Genomic DNA, 22,139 nt, shown 5'->3' on the forward strand with positions numbered 1-22,139 from the left:
ATATGTGAGATGGAATATGTGAGAATAATGCTGTTACATTCATTTGTATATCATATATATTCATTGTAACATCATATTCGTTATTATTCTATTAATGAGCTCTTCCCTTTCTCACACTCATATTGAATACTGTTTATTAAAAGGATTTGCACATTGCGTTCCCCCAAGCTTGGTATTTCACTGCAAAGACTTTGACAGAGCTTTCCGTATTATGAGATCTGCAGAGATTCAGTGCCTATCCCCCTACAGCTGCCAGAATAATGACTGGGTGGGGTGGAATTTGTAGCTGTTTACTATAGTGGCATCTTTAGTGATAACTGTGCTGGCATGTTGTGACCAGCAGTGTCACCAAACATGTTCAAACTCAGAGTGGGGGTATGGGTCTATAATAGACATATTAAGAATGGAAAAGGGAGACATTTGCAACAGCAGAAACCCATGGCAGTTTAGATGAGCAATAAATGAATTTTCAAATCATTCAACTTCGGCTTTTGTCACACAGAAACAAAGTCTTTTTATTCCCAGTAATTCTGCTCAGCTATCTGCTCTGTCTGTGGTTTAGATGATTATTTTGCTGAACTTGAACACCAAATTCTGAATGAAGAAAGACAAAAGGTTTTTTTAATCAAATAAAATATCTTTCCTTAACATCAGATAAATGCCTTTGGCCAGCCACATGCCTGAAGCAGAACAAAGTGCCTTATCTATTTGTGCCTTAAAGACCAGGACTGTCAGAAAAACTGAAATCAGAAACTTTGAAACATGAAGTGAGTGCTGTAGAGAGGAATGTATGGCATAAGTAATTGGGGACTGCCAGTGATTGCTGTATCTTTCCCTCTCCAAACATGTGTAAATGCAGTCAGGTAATGACTTGTATTTCAATTTGCTAGTATAAAATCACAAGATCTTAATTCCTACCAAAAAAACCTGATCATATGACAAATATTAGCTATATTAATAGAGGTGTATTAAAACTAATATATGAGAAAATAAATAACCAGAGTTGGTGTAAATCACTGCAACTCTAAGGACTTTATGGCATTGCCAACACACAGCAGCTGAAGTCTCAGTCCTTGCACCCATCTGATTATGTTCTAGGGCACAATATCCTGTTGCACAGAAATGGGAGCAGCATGAGGGAAAAGCATACAAAAATGTATCTGAATTGGAAATTGCCAAAATAAATGCATTGTGAAATAGTTTTACAGAGAAAGGAGGCAAGAGATAGGACCTGCAGAGAAATGGCACTTGCTCTGAATTGACTGGAATTGTTATGAAATATCATGGGAGAATCATCTCTTGGAAAGCAGCACAGAGTTGTTTCATTGCACTGGCTGCAGAACAAGATAATACAGAATGTTCTGAATTTAATTTTGGGACGTTGGTATTGCTCTGGATGTAATAAATCTGGCAGTGAAAAACTCAGAGAAGTTCATACAGAGCAGAGGAGCCTAAGGCAGCCACACACCTGTAGAAAGGGTGGAATTGCTCTCCTGTGCCTAACAGTAGCTTTCAAAAAATGTGCATTGTAAAGGCCTTCAGAGCTGCCTGAGACACTGCTTGAGTGAGCAAGGTCAGTGGCTTGGCTGGAGGTATGTCCACAGCAGGACTAAAAAGGAGCAGTAAGAGGACAATGGATACATGGATACAGAGATGGATGGGTGAGAAAAGGAAAAAGAAAATAAGAGAGTAGGTAGAAAAAGAGTAGAGAAAAGGTAGAAAAAGGTAGAGAGCAGGTAGGTGATTCATGATAAAATATCAGGTGTTTCTGAACCTGTATCATGTGTAACTTGGGAAAAGCCTATGTGTATTGCAAGAAAAAGCATTCTGTAGAAGTCTGGAGTTGAATCCTGGTAGGACTTCCAGAATTTATATAAATAAAGAACAATATCAGGTCAAAGTTTTTTGTTCTTTCCTGAGGCCTTTGCTGTGTACAATAGTGGGGCAACACAGAGTGCACTCAGGGGAAGAAAACCATGTGTGGGAACCTTGTTCCCAGGGATTAGGCCAGGTTTGCTTTCTGTCAGGTGCATAAATGAATGTCCATGGAGCTCTTCAAGCACAGTCTGCAGATCCTAAATGTCTATGACAGCCCTTCTGCAGAAGGCTGTTTGTGTGCTGTGCTGAAGCATGGCCAATGACCAGCAGCAGTTTTGCAACAAAGAATGCCTGTCCCTCCCTCATTCCACAGTGCAGACAACTATATCAAGTACTGCTCTTATCTGGGGCCTTTAGCTAGGATTGTAAAAAAAAGAGTCTGTAAATTCTAAATATTCTTCAGGAATATAAATCTCTTCCAAAGTCTTTTTGGAAGTTCTCCATACATACAGAAGCCTTCTGGAAGGCCTTCATAAATAAAGAATAATAGAACTGGGCGTGTTTTCCAGAAATGCCTTTTGTCTCACTAGCTGAGGGTGCTGTTTTGTGTTTTATTATCTGCAAAAGGAGGTGCAGTAGCCACAGGTTAGCACATAGCTGGGTCACAGGCAGAGAGCAGCACAGCTGACAAGACCTGCAGTACAGGAGCTTGTTAGGCACAAAGAGCAATGTGCTGTGAGCTACTCTGGGCTCTTGGCAACAGCGCAGCAAGCAGTGGACAAGTTCTATAAAATTGATTTTCCAGTAGTGTTGGCATTTTAGAGAGGAAAGGGAAAAGAGGCAGCAGCAGTGTGAAGCCATCGGATTGCAGGTGTTGTCACGTATGGAAAGGGCTTGTGCTTGTCTCAGGTTAGCAACAGGATATGCAGTTTTAGGGCTGCTATCAAATTTTTGTTTATTTATTTAGTTACTTGCAAAAGATGCTGGGTTGTCAGCTCCAGGGTCTAAAGTCCTTTATTTATGTGCTGAAAGGTGCTGTGTGCACGAATGCAGCCTGGGTTTGTTTCCCTGTGCCACTCTGCCAGCGTGGCTCAGCCCTGATCTGGCTCCCACACTCATTCAGCATCTGCCTGAAATAGTCACCAAGGGACTAAACCCTGCCAGCCATGGCTGTGGTTTCTGAGATATGGAGTCCAGCCCAGTCAGAAGTTTGCCAACATAACCTCGTTGCATCACGTGCCAAAGAACCACAAACAGCTGGAGCATTGAAGAACTGTGACATTTAAACAAGATACTGAAAATCAAGGTAATCATCATCATGTTAGAATGCATCCAAATGTGGGATTTAGAAATTAAAGACTTCCTACTGTATTTTTATATAGGTAACATCTAGGTTCAAAGGACAGACAAAATAGCTGGGACACTGATCTTCAGTGGGCATATTTTTCTCAGCAGTAATTTTTTTTTCAGTGGTGGCTTCTGGTGAGAATCAAGGACAGTGAGGAGCCTGAAGGTACACAGGGAATGTACATGAATGCATTCTTGTCCTGTGAGTGCGTGCATCTGTCAAAAGTGTGTCACTTGCTGAGAGTCAAAATAAGGTCAGTTCAGATGAGTAAGTGTATGTAAAAAAGGACAGGGTGGAAATTCATGTCAAATCAATCTAAAAATAGATGGCTGAGTGGATGAGGAAAATGGCAAAAGAAATGCAAACAGAAAAACTGCAGTCTGAGAATGAAAGCAGCCTTGCACAAGAAGTTAAATTTTTTTCTGGGCTTGATTGAAAATATTTTAAATATATGTGTCATTGAAGTTAGAATGGAAATTATTGTACTTGATTTTGGAGCTTCACAGTTTCTCTCCCCATTTCTGGGAGAAACTCAGATTCTCTCCCTGACTCCCTCCCTGCCTCCCTCCCTCCCTCCCTCCCTCCCTCCCTCCTTTTCCCTCTCCTTCTCCTTCATTCGCTTTGTGGCATCTCAGATCCAAAAGGAAGGAGAAGATTCTAGGAATTGCACATGAAAGCTTCTGCCCAGGATCTGAAGGTTTTCCATGTAGTCATTAGCAGGCAATCACAGTGGCAATTGCATTTGGCAATGCTGTCGACTGAATTTATTTCAATTGGCACTGTATTTGTAGAGATACAGACTTAGGCCTACAAAAAATATCAACAACTCCTTTTAAATTGCTGTGAGATAGAGCAATAACCTGCTCTGTTTTGCTCTTCATTGTACAAAGGCAGAGTGTGAACCTCTCAGGCACACATCTTGGAGTGGTGCTGTGCAGGCTCAGGAGTTGGGCTCAATGATCCTTGTGGGTCCCTTCCAACTCAGGATATCCTATGAATCTATGAACAAGGCTGCTCCTGCAGAGTTTACAGTCCAGAGAGAGCAGCAGATTCTTCTGCAGGTGGTAGAAAGAAATAGCACACACAGAGTGTGTTCCTTGTGCTCATTTGATGCATCTATTTTAAGTTTAAAAAATGTCTTCTGGAGAGATCTGTTTCTTTCCTTTACCTGTTGCAGATGGAAAAGGAGCCAAACTTCATAGACATCTAACTTTTAGGCTTAGAATAAGGAGATAATGATGTTATCCTGTGTAACTTGTTCAATAGCACAGGTTATCTGGGTCAGTGTTGAGGAATGTTTGTGTTGCAGCAGTCTCAGACACTTCTGTCAGACAGCAATCACTGCTAGCATTGACAGTGCTGGGAAGGACACATTACAGAGCAGTTTGAAAAATGTCTATTTCTCTTAGCTAAGGGAAATCTGCAAATTTACTGTGACAATTCAAATATCACAAGTTCTCATTTCCAACAAATATTTCCATTTTGCAGCATTCAGCTTCCTCACAAATTTGACCTTTCCCTCAGAAAGCACAAGATGCAAATGCAAAAATAAGGAAACCAAGAGCTCACTTAGAAACACAATTTTCCATTAAAAGCAGTTTTAATGGAATATATTCCATCAGCTGGAGTTGCTTTTGACAGTCAGTAAGCAATTCAGGTGCCTAAAAACAGCATTCATGATTTGTCTTAGAAATACTTTAAGGCATCCAGGACACCTGCGTGGAGCTGGGGATGTGACAGCCATCCTGCAAGACCCTTACCTTGCTGGGGCTGGGCTGGGGAGGGACACTCCAGGGCATCTGGAATAGCATTGCACACCCTGTGGCTGTGCAATTAGTCTCAGAATCTCTACAATTTCAGACAATAAAACATCCCATCTGATGCCATTACTAATGGGCTGTCAGAGCCTGCTAAAGGAGAAGGGGCAGCAGCACAGTGCCCTTGAATCCCACCCTAAATTAATGACGCTGTTTTTGTCCCTTCTGTTTTGCATCAGAGCAGTCAGAAATTCCTGTGCTGGCATCTCTGTGCTGTGACCTCCAGCAGGTGGTGTGCACTCACCCACTGCCTCCATGGCAAGGCCTAGAGCAGGATGCAGGATGCAGGATGCAGGATGCAGGATGCAGGATGCAATGCAGCACTCACAGCAGAGCCTGTGCTGTCCTGGGAGCACTCAGAGCACAGGACAGGCAGCCACAGCAAGCTCAGCAAGAGCTAAGTGAAGTCTGGTGTTGGGCAACTGGATTGTGCAAGGAACACCGGGATAAACGGAGAGGTACCCTGTAATCAACTCTGTGTAACTCTCCCTGGAGCTATAAAAAGACAAGGAGGATTAATAATTGTCTGAGTCAGCATTATGATATATATATATATACGTTTTTAAGTCTCAGGGTCACAGAGGCAATACTGCAGAGCCATGTGCTGGAGAAGGAAATCCCGACTGGCTGCAGCTCTGAGCAACCTGGCCCAGTGGAAGGTGTTCCTGCCCATGGCAGGGGGGTTGGAACAGAATGATCTTTGAGGTCCTTTCCAACCCAAACCATTCTATGATTCTATAGGAATATAATATAAATGGAATTGGTATTGCAGAGTTCTCAGGCCTTGTCCTATTTAATAATTATATTACCGTTTTGGCTATAATTGCTGTGAAAAGATAAAGAATTGGCCCTTTATTCCATAGTGACCCACTAGTTGGTGTCAGCAAAGAATTATTAGTCTGCCCTGGATTTCTGAGCTACTGCTTAAACTTGACCTTTTCTGATGAAAGCAGGGGCTTAGCCATGTTGTGTAAGATTTGATGTTACAGAACGTGGGGTATGAACCTTCTGAACTTATATTTTAATGCTATGGCAAATGGATCTGTTAACAGAACCAGTTACATTCTCTTCCACATATTTTTAAGGTTTAATGAGGAAGGCTTAAGAAGGTTTAATGAGGACGATTTTTTTTTTAATTCTTACCTCTTTTAGTAGAATTATCACACACAAGTTGAGCTAAAGTACATAGGACTTCAGAGATACGTGCCCAGCTGTGTTGCTGATGTGGAACAGTGAATTTTGACCAGCTTAAACTGGCTCCTGGATTTTGTCTTAGCCCTTTACTCCTACACTACACATTTTGAGTGTGAATTTCTGCTGGCATTGTAAATTTACCCCAGTGAAGAATTTGGCCTTCATGTTGCAGAGACAAAAATATCAGTATGGTGTTTGTTTTTGGATTGTTATTAGTGGTGGTTTTTGTTCTTTTTGCTCGAGTGATTCATTTATGAAACAAGATGATGAAATTCAGGTTTGTGATGGTCTTTCCATTACCCAGGAATTGAAGTACTCTGGTCAGGCCAGGACTTGCATAAAGATAAACACACACACTCGAGGTGAACACAAACACTTTAAATACAACTTGTGCCCTGTGCTATTTACCCTGCTGATCTTCTGCTGTGGATTTATGGCTGTTGTCACAGTACTTTATTTTCTGGCCTTTCTTGGAATAAAGCTTTTTCAAGAACTAAATTAATTAAATTCACAGAGTGTTAAACTAAAAATATTGTCCATACAGATATGCACGTACATACATGCATATACCTACAATTAGAAACCAGCTCTTCTGGAGATTTGATCTAATTCTGGCAGATTAGATTATCTGATAATTAGTTGGTTTTGAGTTTGGATCTGCAAGAACTGATCTGGACTCCAGATAGTATAATTACTTTGGGAAAGGGCACCAGCTTCTTATATATGCATCCTTAAAGTCTTATGAAGATCCATTCCAAATAAATTCAAAGCCATGTGACAGTTGCCAAATATATTATTTTTTAAAAGGAAACTTCATGGACTGGTGTTTTTGAGAGTAATCTGCTTATACAATTTCTGGACTCTTAAATAATTTTCCAGCATTTGTGGTGCAGCAGAATGAAGATCATGTTTTATTCCAGTTATGAGATTTTAGCTATATATTATTAGAGACTTTAAAAGTAATTTTATATGCTTGTGACCAGAACATGGGCCAAAATGAGTAATGTTTCTGCTGCTTCAGAAAAAGTGATCTTAACTTCAGAACCAGCAGTGATGTTATATCTTCAGATGAAACTTAGTCTCTTGTGGCCTTGCTAGAAAACTGATACGTTTTCTGTTTGCTCTGTAGGCAGAATTTCAGTCATCCTGGCTTTCTCTTTTTCTGCATAATAAGGAGTGTAATTCAGCGTTTTTTTTCCTTATTCATAAATAAGAAATCTCATCTTCATTTGGTGTAGAGCCACTTCAGATGCTTTACTAATATTTTATTGTCTGCCTCACAAATACACTGTCTACCCAGAAACACTGTGGCTTCCCTTAGGTTATTCTGTTAATTTGATTTGAGTGAACAATAAAACATGCTGAATGACAGAGTGTCACTGATGGCTAGAGAGCTTTGAAGGAAGACCATTCTGCCTCCTGCCTTTTCATCAGTTTTCATATGTCTGAATGTACCCTGCACACACATACTGTATTTTCATGCCTATGTTGATATATTTCTGTTAGTTTTTAGTGGTTAAAAAATTAGAGAAATGAGGTACATAGATGTTGAAGCTTAATAAACAACTTGCTATTATGTTTGTTACATGTATTTTTGCTAAATTATTCTGTAATACTTGGAAAACATTATAAAAAAATAATAATATTTATATGTTCATCTGCTTTGGGCATAGATGAGAGAGATGAATCAGAAATTCCACTCTGTGACTTGTATTGGGTGTGAGTTGGTTGAATAACTGGATTGGTAACAAAAGACATTTCTTCCTTTCAGGTTGGACTTTGCCATGTTGCAGAGCCTGGTACAAAGCCAGCACCTCTTGTGTTCTCTTTTGGCTCACACAGTGCACAGGTCTTGTGTGCTGCACAGGGATAAGGTGTATTTACATTTGTTTTTCTTTTTTCACTCTTCCTAGTCAAGCACAGTTGTAAGTGACTGTAATTCCTCTCTCCATTAACTAGATGTGACACTTCAGCAACTTTTGCCTGACACAGATCTGATTTTCTGGAGCCCCTTATCCTGAGGGATCTGCTGGACCTTCAGATGCCCTTCAGGTATTTGATACCCACTCTGTGATTTTCAGGGTAACTCAGGAGATACTTCTTTCTTTCTGGAATGCAGGTAGGGTGTTTTTTTGTTTTTTTTTTTTTTTCCTGTTTATCACATATTCAGGCACTACAAGATGGATATGGTGTAAAATAGAGGCACATTGGGAAGTGGCAATGATGGCAGCACAGGTGAGGTTAGTAAATGAACTCTCTTGGAGAGGGGTGATACTGGATGCTCACAACACTACAGCTTTCCATCTCTTAAAATTGCATACACTATTTACAACACCTCTTGATTGAGTAAGAATTTATTTGTGTTGTTGCATGTGCAGCTGAATGTTAACTATGATGTCATGCAGTACTGCTCTGTCTCTGGGTGAAGTGTGAGTGGAAAGACATACAGAACTTCCTTCTGTGACATTCCCATCTGCAGATACACATGAACTGATAGAAATAACCTTTTGTAATACCCACAATTTTCTGTAGTTCTAATTTTTATTGTGCCTGCTGCCTGAAAGATGATAAGACATTCATAAATTCACACTCCAGTGGTTTGATAAATATATAACAGTCTGAAAAGGAGTTTCTTGGTGCAGTGCATGTTATTTATCAGGTCTCAGTTTTCCTTGGGTTTGGCCCTAAGGTTTGTTGTTGGTTTTTTGTGGGGTTGTTTTTATTTTTATTTTGACATTTTTGACTGACTTCTCTGATCCTCTTCCTACAAGGAAAAATAGCACTTGGGACAACTAAAACTAAATTCGTCGTGACAAAAAATATGTTTATATACCTTTATTATATTATCTTTTCCTCTCTATCTGATAAATGAGGGGGCAAGAATATTGCAAAGTGATATTCTATAGCAGGCACAACACTTATCAGTTACTTTCCTTTGACCTTCTGCCTTAGAAAATTAATTCACTTGAGCTGTTCGTATACTAGAACATTAGGAAAAAAATAATGTTAGCACTGGTGAATATAATCTCTGCAGGAAAGCTGGGCAATTATTCAATGGTCTAATCTTATCTCTTGTTTCATTTTTATATGGCAAGTCTACATTTAAAGTATTAGATATACTGTGCTTCTGCTCAGTACCATCAAACCCCAGTAAATAAACGCTGCTAAGTGCCACCATGAGTGAAGGAGCTTATAATGAGAAGTGTGAGCAGCCCTGTGCACCATTCATCATTCTGTTCAGGCCCATATTGGGGCTCTTTTTATCAGCACTATTCGGAGCAGTGTCATCACCTCTGGTATAAATCTTCTGTCAGTGTCTGTCGTCCCCGTGCCCTATTAAACCCATGCTCTCACATAATCACTGAATGACCTTTGGATGTCTTTCATTAACCTCTGACCTGAACCCCGCTGCCTCCTTGTTGGTAGGTAAATCTATAACATGACATTTGCTTGTGACTCAACCTTTATCCTTGCTTAATAGTTATGCCTTTCAATTTTATTTCTTTTTTGTTCTGGAGCAAAAAGATAGTTACAATCTTAGTGCACAGCTTGGATTTTAAAGGTTGGAACACAATCTTCACCTAAGTGTCTCCTAATAGACTTTCTAATGTTTTTCCACAACTGCATATTGAATCTTATCAGTTGTAAACTGATGCAGGGTGTTAGCCTCTCAAGTAATAATTTCATTTCTGATAGAAGTTTTCTTTCCCTCAGGTATTTTCTTCTTGCTATGTTTACCTAATCAAGGATTAAAGATTGATTAATTCAAATTCAATTGTGCAGCTGTACCACAGCTTAGCCTAAAATTTCTGATGCTGCAGATGAGGGCAGCTACTACACAGGAATAATGATAATAAAAATAAGGCAAGATTTTGTTCTCATGAGGATCAAGTGGGCTGGAAAGTAGTTCCTGCAGTGCTCTCTCTGTGTTGCCGATGTCTTACTGCAAAGCCTTGGTCAAGCTACTTGCTTTTTCTATGACTCATTTACCTCACTTGTAAAATGGGCCATGGTAAAACTGTGCCTGCAGAATAAAACATGAAAAATTGCTTCTATTTACCTCTTGTGTGCTCGGGAACCAGGCTGATGCTCTTATTAACCCTGCTCAGCTAAGTGTGTGTTCGGAGTTGAAAGCATACTGAATTATATTTCTCCCCCTTCAGCCTTCCCTCCCCCCTGTGAATGAGCCTCTAGTTACTCTTAACTATAATTAGTACCAATTAACTAAAATTCTTAGCAATTGTAGTGCTGCAAACCCATTGATGAAAGGGATTCCTGGCAGTGAACAGAAAGGAAGCAATTGGGGTTTATGCACTGGAATGAGGGGTTTGTGGAAAAGGCAGGAGTGGCTGCTGTTCCCTTGGCAAGGTTTGGAGGAACAGGCTCAGCCTCTGATGGGAAACCAGACAGGGAATGGATGTGGCAGCAGAGAAACTCAGGGAACACAAAATGTGGGTATTAAGGGTAGTGAGATTGTGGAGAAAGAGCAGGGTGGATAGGTGTGATGGGGGGTCTGTCTGCAAGGTGCTATGGTGCTGATTCAGTATTTGGGGTGACCACAGAAAAGAGCACAGGGTTTCCTGTGGGAAAATCAGGGTAAAAATGTAAGTGAATGTACATGGATGGCTCTTATAATTCTCTGCTAAAGTGCTGTAAATTAGCCTGAAGCAATGGTATAGTAGGAAGAGATTAGATGGCTTTATCTTCTCCTGAATTTTACACATACATTTAATAAGAATAATTTAGCAGAATTGTGTATGTATAAAAATTTCAACTAATTTATGTAATGGTGACGGTGTTTCCTTCTCCATATAACGCACACACACTCATTAAATCTGTCTTGAATTTGCTATGCAGGAAGCTAAAGCAAAATGCCAGCAGTTTGTTCCTGAAATTTTCTTTTACTGTATTCAGGAATGGCAAGCATGTTATGCTTCTCTTTCCTGTTTTGGTATGAGGCTGTCTCCTCACAGCAGGAAGGCCCATCTCTTCTCAGCTTGTGATCAAGCACCATCAAAATGGAGACAATTTCAGGGAATTGGGAATGAACAGATAAGCAATTTGTCTCTTTTTTAACTTACAGTGTTTTGATCCAGCATTTCTCACTGTTTTTATCATGTTGCCCTCATTTCTCCTTTTTCTCTCTCATTTTCTTCTATGCTTGGGTTTTTGTTTTTTCATATCAAGGGCAAAAAACCCCCATGTTGATATTTTTCACTTCATAAAATACCTGGAACACGTTACAGGGGTAGGAAAGGAAACTGTACCAAAGCTCAGCTGTCAGCAGATATCCATCCCTGGTGTTGGCTGACAGCCGTAATTTCTCTGCCTCTCTGGAAAGAGAGGTTGTTCTTGGCATCAGCCATCTCCTCTGGAAGGTGACAACACCACATGTGCCTGGGACTGGTGTCCTGTGAATGACTTGGGCTCTGTGTGAAACAGCATCAGCCTTCTCATGGTGTCTGAGCTCTGGATACAGGGATGTGCTGCAGAGGTGACAGTGGCAGTGTTTGCACCGAGCTCACTGTCACTCCTGGTGCTCAGGGAGTGCTCAGGTAAACACTGAGCAGTGCAGTGGAGTTGGTGGTAAATTAAACCATGAGTTGGTGAGATGGCAGCTCCAGGACAGAGTGCACACAAGTGTCCTGGCAAGAGGCTGTTGCTAGGTCCATCTGCTCCCACTGGCAAAAGGGAAGAAGCTGGGCAGCACAATGTGTGGTACCAGTTCCTGGGACTGGTATTAATGTCTTTGGGACAATGGGGCAAAGCCCTGCAGTGACAGGGAAGGACAGGGAGCAGAAAATGTGAGATGGAAAGGTCATTTCCCTCATATGTGCCTAGTGCCAGTCTTCACTTGGGCCCAGCATCCCTGGTGGTGCCCATGATGTGACCTGGTACCTGGGCACAGGTTTACTGGACAGGGATCTGTTATTAGGTCAGGTTTCATTTGAGCTGTTATAACTCCAAATAATTGTAACACCGGTGACAATAGCAATGAGGTACAACAGTTCTCTGGAGCTCTGGCTCTGGATCAGAATTATATTGTGCTAGGCACAGCAAAGCTCTTTCCATCACCACTGGAGAGTGGGATGAATGGGAATAGAATTACAAAGTAAAGGGCTGTCTCTCTCTACTTTTTATTTGGATTTACAAAAACATTTTGAAATGGTTGTCAGGGTCGAATTTGGGAAGATGTAGTTGTGAACCTCTGGAAAAAAAAAACTATTTTGAGGAGAAATGTATAAAGTAAGTGTCTTAGATGGCTCTGTCCCACGAACCTGAGTGTGCTTTTGACCTGGCCATGGCAAAGCAGAAGATTTTCTGCTTTGGTGACAACAACTGAGAGGATTTTGGATGACGGCAGCAAAGAAACACAAAGGGATGGTTAATTGTGTGACCCACAGGGAGCACTGGAAGACATTAATGGGTATAAAGAGGCCATATTTCCATAAGTGACCATTAGTCTTCTGCAAATGTTCCTTGAAATATAAAGGAATGATTTTCTCTCTCCAATTAATCATCCCAGAAATCCTCCTTCGTGTAATCTTGAAAACACGGGAGAGGGCTTAGTATCAGTAAATGTTGCCAGATGTACAAAATGGCAGAGTAATGTGTTGTATAAAATGATTTTGGGTGGCAGAAACTGGATAGGAAGCCAAGAATACTGCACCAACATTTGAGCTTTTCTGTGAGAGGCGTTGCCAGCCTTGGGAGGGAGCACTGGATAATTTATAGGTTAACATTTTCTTTTTATGTGAATAGCATTTTTTCTCATTTATAGTTAATTAGGTTAAGCATGCATGGGGAGTGAGGGAGGACAGACTTTCAGAGAGAATCTAAACGATTAGTAATTTGAATGAAGTAAAAGAATCTGCTAAAAGATGTAGCTCTGGAATTAAATATGTTGCTATAACAAGTGTAAGTATCAGATAGGAATTGTAAAGGTTCTTACATTAATTATAGCAGCAGCACAAAAAGAGGTAGAGCATATTTACAGATTTGGCACATGGATTCTTTTCCCAAGTAGCTGGTGTTTCATTTTACTAGAGGAGGAGAAACTATTTGTCCCACCATTTTACAGGTTTATATCTTTTGCACACATTTGTTGTCTCGGGGGTTTTGGTTCACATACAGGATCAGTTAAAGTGAATTACAAAGTAAAATGAACATTCCCTTAACCACTGAGTTTCTTCAAATCTTTTTTCCTGTATAAAATCCTCTTGACACTTCCAGGTTGGATGAATATTTTTTGGCAGATTCTTTGTGTCCATCTCTACTCAGGGACCAGAACAGTTTCATAAAGGTCCCTCTAAAAATTTTTCACCATATCTAATCTGGGACAGACTTTTATGCAGACACCCAAATGGCTCAGGGTATTGAAATCACCTGGGCTGCAGTTTATTTACTGGTGCACAGACCTGTCAAATCCAGCATGTTGATGGTGAGGGTTACACCATGGGCTGGCATCTCCCACCACGAGGGTGGAGCAGTTCTCCTTTGCAGCTTTGCATCACAGGCTCTGTCCCATCCTGATGTCCCATATCCCTGGGGGAGTCTGGCTGGTGTCAGCCCCAAGCCTGGCTTTTCACTCTGTGCCTCTGTTGAGTGATCCAGAGCATAGATGCTATGGCCAGAGACAGGATTTTGTGTTCCAGGATATTGGTAATGAGCATTTTCACCTGGAACACCTTCCACTGTGTAATTTTTGAAAATGCCCAAAACAGCTTTTAACTAATTTTTAATACTCTTAAATGTTGTGTGGAGTTTTTAAATGTAAGCATATAAGTTCAAATTTAAGCTCTTTTGTCCAAAGGATCCGATGTACAAATTCTCCCATCTGGAAAGTGTGCAGTACTTCTGATGACCAGGCAGGACTTTTAGATACATACTAAATATAGATTTAAGAGTTTATCCCTTGACACCCAAATAATTCAAAAGGTGAATGATTTATGATTTCAAGAAATGAGTGATTATTTATACTGGAAAACACTGCCATTTTTATGCACATGAGCAGTTCCACATGGAGAGTTATTCAAAGTAGTTTAATATTTGTGCTGTGTTCATAAATGCCAGTTTCTTTTTCTAGACAAGGATATTTAAAATATTCTAAAGGAATTGAATGCTGAGCCCCAGTGAAAGTCAGGGAGAGATAAGCACTGAATTCCCTAATTATAAAAGATCCCAGTGTTTATTGACTTAGCCCCAGCTAAGACATTTTAGGATAAATTTTGGGTTCTTGTTTAAATGCCCTGCCTTGGATAACCCAGGGAAGCAGAATCTGACACAGTAGAATAGAGGCACCTGACTCAGAGCCCATTCACCTCCTGAATCACAAGTTTTCTCTCACAAGCCAAGGGGATTCTTTGTGCAAGGAGAAATGTCAGATAAAACAACAGTTCAGCCAAGTTCATAGTGGGTTTGGATAAATAGGTTTTGGCCAAGCAGCCCATGGTGAGGAGCAGAGCCCAGACCTTTGAGTTGGCTTCCTGGTTAACTGCACCTGTGCCTCTGGTGGCTCCTGGCAAGTCCTTCAGCCTGAAAATCTGGTCAGAAATGACTTACTGAGTGGAGAATGAGCTAACACTGTGCAAGAGCTCTGCCAGGGAGCTGCTCTGCCCTCAGGGGCTGAGCCTGAGACATGTGCTGTCTCCAGCCTCTTGCAGGATAGGATTGAATGGCACCAGAGCTCATCTGTTGCTGCTGAGGTCTTTGGAGGGTATTTTGATGGGCTCTTTAGTCCCTTTACTTGCCCAGGCAGCCCCATGGGCTGAAGCTGACTGAGATTGGTGCAGTTTATACATTTTGAGCATCATCCAATTCCCACAGGGCAGCTCAGAGAAAGAGTTGTGCGATCACTGCAGCCTGTGGAGCAGCAGCAGATCTGAAGGGCAGCATGAGCTCTGCCACACCTGATTGCTGCATCTCTAAAGCACATCCATAGCTCTCCATGAAGAGATTCCAGCACAGTTAGACATTAACATAACTTGTCCCTCTGCCCACGTGCTGGTTCCCATATGTGGTGGGAATGGTCACAGTAGAAGCATCCAGGTGGGGAACCACAAGACTTTATTTCCTTATCCCTTCTGCTTACAGAGTTAGGCCAGTTTGCAAGGGGACAGCTTTGGGATTAGATAGGTGGACTCTGCAACTGCTGCTTTATTTGTCCCAGCAGCATCAAATGTCTCCTCCCTTCATCTGAGAGAAGAAGGAAGAGAGGCGTATTTTATCAGTTGTAAAAATGGCAATATCCAAGGAGAGAGACCAAGGAGGGATAAGAAGGACTGGTGTGGCATCTCTTCAAAACCTGGATCACACCACTGGCAAGTGAAATGTTTCTCCTTGGACCAGTTGGTTTTTCTGTCTTTGGGAATGGCTCCTTCCCTTGCACCTGAGCTTTGTTTGTTCTCCACTTCTATACTTGATCATCAGGGCAGTGGGAGGTGCTGGGTGCACTAACAGTGCGTGGAGAACTGCAGAGCTCTACATGGTTTTCACTGTTTCCTTGTGGAATCTCTCCTGGAGCCTGTGCCAGTGGATGTTCCAAGACTTGGCTCATAGTAACATTCCTTTGAGAAATAATGGTTTCACTGGAGAAGTTGCCAGTACATTAAAAATGTAAGAAGGACAGCATTTTTCATACAGCTTGCTGTCAGTATGGATAATGAGCTGCTGGTTTCCTTCTTGGGGTGGGAGACAAAGGAGAACTGGACTTTGTGCTGAATGGAGGCTTGTGAGAAGCTGGTACTATTCAGTGATTCATGAGCAGCTTGCAGACATCAGGAGTAAAGGTTCGTTACATCTCTAATTTTTTTCTTCCTTTGGGCAGGTGGCCTAACAGCCCAACAGCTGATCCTACGTTTTAAATTTAATTTTAATTGAATGCACTGCTAGAGATGCCTTAAATTGACTCTTTTTGTTTGAATTTCCTAAGGGAGTTTGCCCCAAGACCTCTATCCTAGTGATAACTTATTCTGGCCAATGGAGCCAGTGTGTATTTATTGTACAGCTCACGGTCCCCTCTCCAGCTTCTGCTCCCATGAACACTGCAGTTGCTGATGACTAGAGAATTACTCAAGTGTGAACTGTTTCACTGTCTGTCACTTTGCTCATTAGGCTAGTGAGAAAATGTATCTATGGCTCTGTCACACACAGCCCTCATTAGGTTAGCAGCACATTGAGATCATTGCCTTTTTTAAAGATGGCTGCAGGAAAATGGCTGGGTAGTTTGATGCTCCTCAGTAATAAGTGGAAGTAGCAAAACCAGGGCTCGCTGCATTCCCTTCTGAGATAATTGCATTGTTTGCAGAGCCTGATCAATGGAATGAAGTGATACTGCTGGGCAAGGCAGTATAATCCCACTTCTTACTCTGAGTGGAAGGGGCAGATAATTCAGTGTGCAAACGAGATTGAGGACAAGGGCACTCCATTTTTTGCATCAGCTTGTCCTTGGGCCTGTTAACCTGGAGGAGCCCCACTGAGGGTGGTGTGCTATTATTTGTAGCAGCATGAGAAGAGTTTAGGTCTATCAGCTTTAGCTCCAACTGCAATGAGGAATACCAGGGGTTTCTCATTCTTACCTCCAGCAATTAGCCAAAGTAGCACTAATCAATATAGAAACATTTTAGCCATTCCTAGAAAGCTGCATTTAGACACTCCCACTGCCAAATCTGTGCTGTGCTTCTGCTAGAAAAGATGTGCTAAATGACCACGTCTTCTCTCTAATTAGTGCTTTATTTCTAGTTTACTTCTTTTCCTAAGCAAAGAGTGCCAATAACTTCCACTCTGGAATTTCCCCTGAAGTTGATGCATTGACTGTTTTATGCTCTGGAAAGACAGGCAGCTGTTTACTCCAACCACCAGGGCAGTAGGACTTGCAGTAGGACCACAGTGTAGGATGGGACCATTGCATTGATGGGAACTGCTGCTTGCTTTGCTGGAAAGGGTGATTCTGGGAGCTGCAGTACAGCCTTTTCTGCTGTGGCTTTGGTGTGTACAAAGTCTAGCTCCCCATCTTACTAGATGTTGTTAGCCTTGGTAGGTGACTGTTTGCATGTCACTATATTTGCTCAGAAAAGTAATTTTACATGAGGAATTTCTTCCATGCTTTCATTGTAAAGTATTTATACTGGTGATTTGCTTCTGTGTTGTGATCCCAAAGACCTGAAAAGCAGTTTACACACAAACTTTTGCATCAACTGAATTTTTGTAGAAGTGTGTGGGGCAGTGTCTGGTCGCCCCACTGGACCTGCAGTTCTGATGATCCATCTCTATTCCACCACAGGAATGTTCATTAGAGGATCTGTGGTGTTCTGTAGCTGATTAGGTTCATAGCAGATATGTGTCCCCTAGGGATAAGATGATGAAAAAAAACTTAAGGCCTTTTTGCTTATTTAAAGTTGATATCCAACTCCAAGTTAAATTGGATATCAAGTACTTGACTTGCTTTGCATATATTCTCTTCAATTCCATATACATAGGGTTCTTCTCATTATCTGCATTTACAAATTCAAAGGCAATTAGCCCTGAAATAGCTAGAAATGTAGAGAAAGAAATGTTTGAATTTTTTATTTCCCATAAAGTTCACATTTTCTTTTTCATTTAAGTGGAACTTTAATGTCTTTTGAAGCATGTAAGACAAGTGTAAAAAGAAAAAAAAAAAAAAAAAAGAAAAAAAAAAAAAAAGAAAAGAAAAAAGGAAGGCCCTCATGGGACAGGAAGCTGAAAAGGACCATAATCATGAAATAGAATATTTGCTTCCTAGGCTGCTGATTCAAATACTCTTTCAAATACTAGGCTGAGTTTATACCCACATGTTGAGAGTTCTGGTGCTGGGGTGGCTGGGCTCTGGTGTTTGGTTCTCCTGGCAGCTGAAGCTGGGCTGGGGCAATGCTGGGTGTTTCTAGAGGCCAGCCTGGTTTGTGTGCTCAGTGCCAGCCTAAAGGGTCAGCACAAAGCACAGCCAAACCTGCAGCACACACCATCTGCTGTGTCCTTCCTGTCCCTGCTGGGGCTGGCATTCAGCTGGCCCTACTGTCCCCAGCAGGAGCTCAAATTGTTGTCCAAGCCAAGCTTTGCAGCTACCTGTGCAGGAATACCTGTGTTCACTCAGAGGCTGAGTGGGTGTTAAGGAATGTGGGCGCAGAAGAAAGGGCTCAAACTCTCATTTAAGACATAATGCTGGTGTAGCCTATGTGAAATAGGCCACTCCAGTTCCAAAGGAATTGCTGTCCCCATACTAAGAATGAGCAGACAGAGAAAGCTTGGCTCTCTTGAGGCCAGCCCCTGAGCAGCCATAGGATAGGAGCCAGTTCCTGGATTTTTCCTTTGTGTCCCAATGGAACCAGTCTGGTGAACAGGGCAGCCTGAGCTGGGCTGCAGTGCCTGGGTAGGGGACAGCTCTGGGTCCTGTCCCCAGCTCCCTACCAGCACTGCATTCCATCCCTGCAGGGCTTGTCCCACCTGCCCACGGCTCTCTCTTGATTTTGCAATTGTCTTCAGTTTTACATTAGTATTTAAGTTTCCTTCTCACACATAACTTGTCTTCAGACACACCAGCTTTTCATGAAAGTAATTACTTTACAGCAATATTACTTAGTTCATCCAGCTGGCTGGTTGTGCCTTATTAGTGCTTAGGAACAAGACTGGGTCTTTTCTTCTTTCTGACAGGGATCTTTGGAGCCTCGATGAGCAATTAGCTTAAAAAAGCTGTCCTGGGGAGACAGAATTAGTACTAAAAAAGCCCAAGACCTAACTTGAACATGTTTGAGATGTCTGCAATTTTGCTATTCTTTTTATTCATCAAAGGATACATTACTAGCTAACAATCTTCCCAAAATACAGATCACCTATTAAAAAATAATAGCTTTTTAAATGTTTACAAGTTAATTTTAATATTTTTAATTTTAATTGAAAATATAACATCATATTCCAAGAGATTAATGAGTGTTCTGCTGAACAGATAATGCTTCAAGTGTTGTTTGGGGTTTTTTGTAGAATGACATTTTTATATAAAGAGACTTTCCAAAGCAGAATTACTGCAGGACTTGACTTTCAAAGGACAGCTGGTGGCATCAGTTTCTTCTTTTAATTGGAGCTGGTGGGACCCAAGACAAGATTGTAGACTTTTTAACTTCTGTAAACTCTGCAATATCTGGTGCAGTAGGAAAATAAATAACCAACAGCATTGCATGAAGACATTATAGGTAACATGGCCTGAACTAGTACCTCACTAATGTGTACATAACCTGCTTTATAAAACCATATCTTATCCAGGCCAAGGACTTAATTATTATTGATTAGTTCTGCCCACTCTTCCAATATCAGTCATTATTGAAATAATCTCCGTATCCCTCATTAAACATGCATCTGTTTCCATGGGAATGCATTTTTAAATAAGAAGTGCTATTTGAATATTATTGGTTTCACTGGTTATTCAGGCACTTGATACTGTGGTTGCCCAATCTGTCATAGTTAATCAACTCTCATCTCTTAACACTGGCTGCAGTTATCAATGAGTTGAGGATTAATATTCTGGGCGAAGCAGATGATAAATCATTTGTATATAATTAGTGTACAGCAAGGTTACAGCTGACATGAATTTTTATCTTAATTATGAGAGAAATTTGTTCCATTAATTTAATTTAGTTTGCATGAGTGGCTAGACACCTAACAAAGTTAATCTTACACCTGTCATTACAACAGTAAGGAGAGGCTCATTTTCAAGCTGTAGACACAGAAACTCTGGTATATAAGGAAAATGTTGCTCATTGTGATATGAAAATAGATGATCGTAGACAGAAGATACAGAACCTACTCTCTTTAAAGGCTTCCCAAAGGATTTATGTGTGAATATTACAGGGATTCAAATCTGGTTGCTTCTGTACTGAGCAGACTAATTTTCCTTCATTCTCCTTCTGTATTTTTTCACAAGAGAAACATGCAGTGTCTACAAACAAAGGCAAAGATTTCCCCTCTATTTTAATTTTACTTACTTTAGCTATCTACATATAGTTAACATGTGACAATACCATAGCACTTGTATGACATAATATCTGCATTAATAGCTATGGGCGAGGAAATTGTGCTGCCTGCAATCCAGCCTTCATATTTATGTGAAAAAGAATTATTCATAACTTCATCTACTACACAAATGGCAATTATGCAGGCATTTCTGAGGTTTCAGCAGACTGAATAAACCTAAATTCTGTGTTAATTATCCAAGCAATTATCAAGTCTGATAAATCATACATGATTGATAGATAAGGTGGGGCTGTTTGGGTAACAGGATATGGTGTTAGTTATTTTGCTGATAATTAACCAAGCACTGAAATGAAAGAAGACTATTTGTGGCATCTCTTATAAAAATGTTTATCTTTATAGATTTGTTGATTATAGTTATTTTATTCTGGTAGGATGACATGGAAAAAGAAAAGCCAATACCTGATTCTGTTTACAGCTAATGAGATGAGACTGACTACAGTGGAGAGAGAAATATAAGTGAAAATTGCATTCTGCACTAGCTCCAGTCCAAATACATATTTGTAATACAAGCCAGTCTCCTTCACATTTGCAGCATAAAAATAACCCTCAAACAGAAACATTAATTGAACAGTAACTCAGATTAATGTTTTGTAATATTAGTTTACAATTATTACTCTCAGCTAAGGTCAAGAAGTATATAGTTGGATATTCACAAAGAAATGACTGATTTAAAAACAAAGAGCTCTAATGGAATTCAATAGTGCTTTTCAGTCATTCCAGTTGGCATCTCTATTACCTGAAATGATTCACAGTCCATTATGGGAGCTTCCATGCTAATAGAATGTCTATCTTCTGTAATACAGACACATCAGGGCACTAACTGAGAATCTGTCACAATGAATTTCATCTAGATTTCACTTCATCTCTTCATGGACTGTAAAATTTGCTCTTGTACAATGCCTAAATTTACTGTGGGTAATTGAGAGAGATCTATAGATGCAGCACACAGTAAAAAGCAGTTTTCCAAAGATCTATTGTAAATTGTGCAGATTTGGTTCTGTTGGGGAAAGATTATGAAATGCTGGACACCACTGGCTGCTAATTAAATGTTATTGTGAGCTCTGAAAATATTTTTAATGGATCACGGTGAATAGAAAAGTGAAAACAGCAGCCTAGGTAAAATATCTCTCTTGCAGCTGCAAGAAAAAAAAAAGGAAAATAAAAATGAAAAAGCTTTTGAAATCCAGGAAACCCAAAAAAAAAGAGGTAAGCAAATGAGTAAAAGTAAGCTCCATTACCCCTTGTAAGACTTATGGATCATATCAAGTAGACCTATGATATTTTTTATCTCTCTTGTGTTTGCATAGTGCAAAGTGGGATATCATCCAGTTAATCTGACTTCTGCTAGTTCTTTAGAAAATCCTTCTTAAATAGGGCAGGCAACTCCATTTTATTTTCACAACTGAGAATATCCATCCTATCTGAAAATGCTGGTGTTAACTTCTATGCATGGATTCTTGATAAAAAATTAAAATAACGTTTAATGCGCGGCTCATTTTTTTCCCAGATGAATACTTGGACCTCTGCTCATGAAATAGATATCCTGAGCATTTTCAGCCATTTCTGTCTATTTTTTTAAATTTTACTTGTTTCCATTAATAGCTAAACAAAGTTATTGGTATCCTTACTGATCACAGACTTGAATATTTGTTAACCAATTGCAATTGTGATATACTCTATAGCTTTTTTCCTGAGCCACAAACAGAATAATAGCATCACGCTTCACTGCAAGTGAAGTGATCTCAGCCTTTACATTAGGAGAAAATCAGAATGGTATGACTGCAGTTCATTACTGAAATAGGTAACTGATGAACTGAAAAGACAAAGGGCATTGTTAAATGAAATGTCATTATTAGAGCTGCTCATGTTTAACAAATGTACTGTAAGTTAATTCAGTGGTGTTTTCTCCAAAGTTCTCTATA

This window comes from Erithacus rubecula (genome assembly GCF_903797595.1).
Source record: "Erithacus rubecula genome assembly, chromosome: 8".
NCBI classification, from domain to species: Eukaryota; Metazoa; Chordata; class Aves; order Passeriformes; family Muscicapidae; genus Erithacus; species Erithacus rubecula.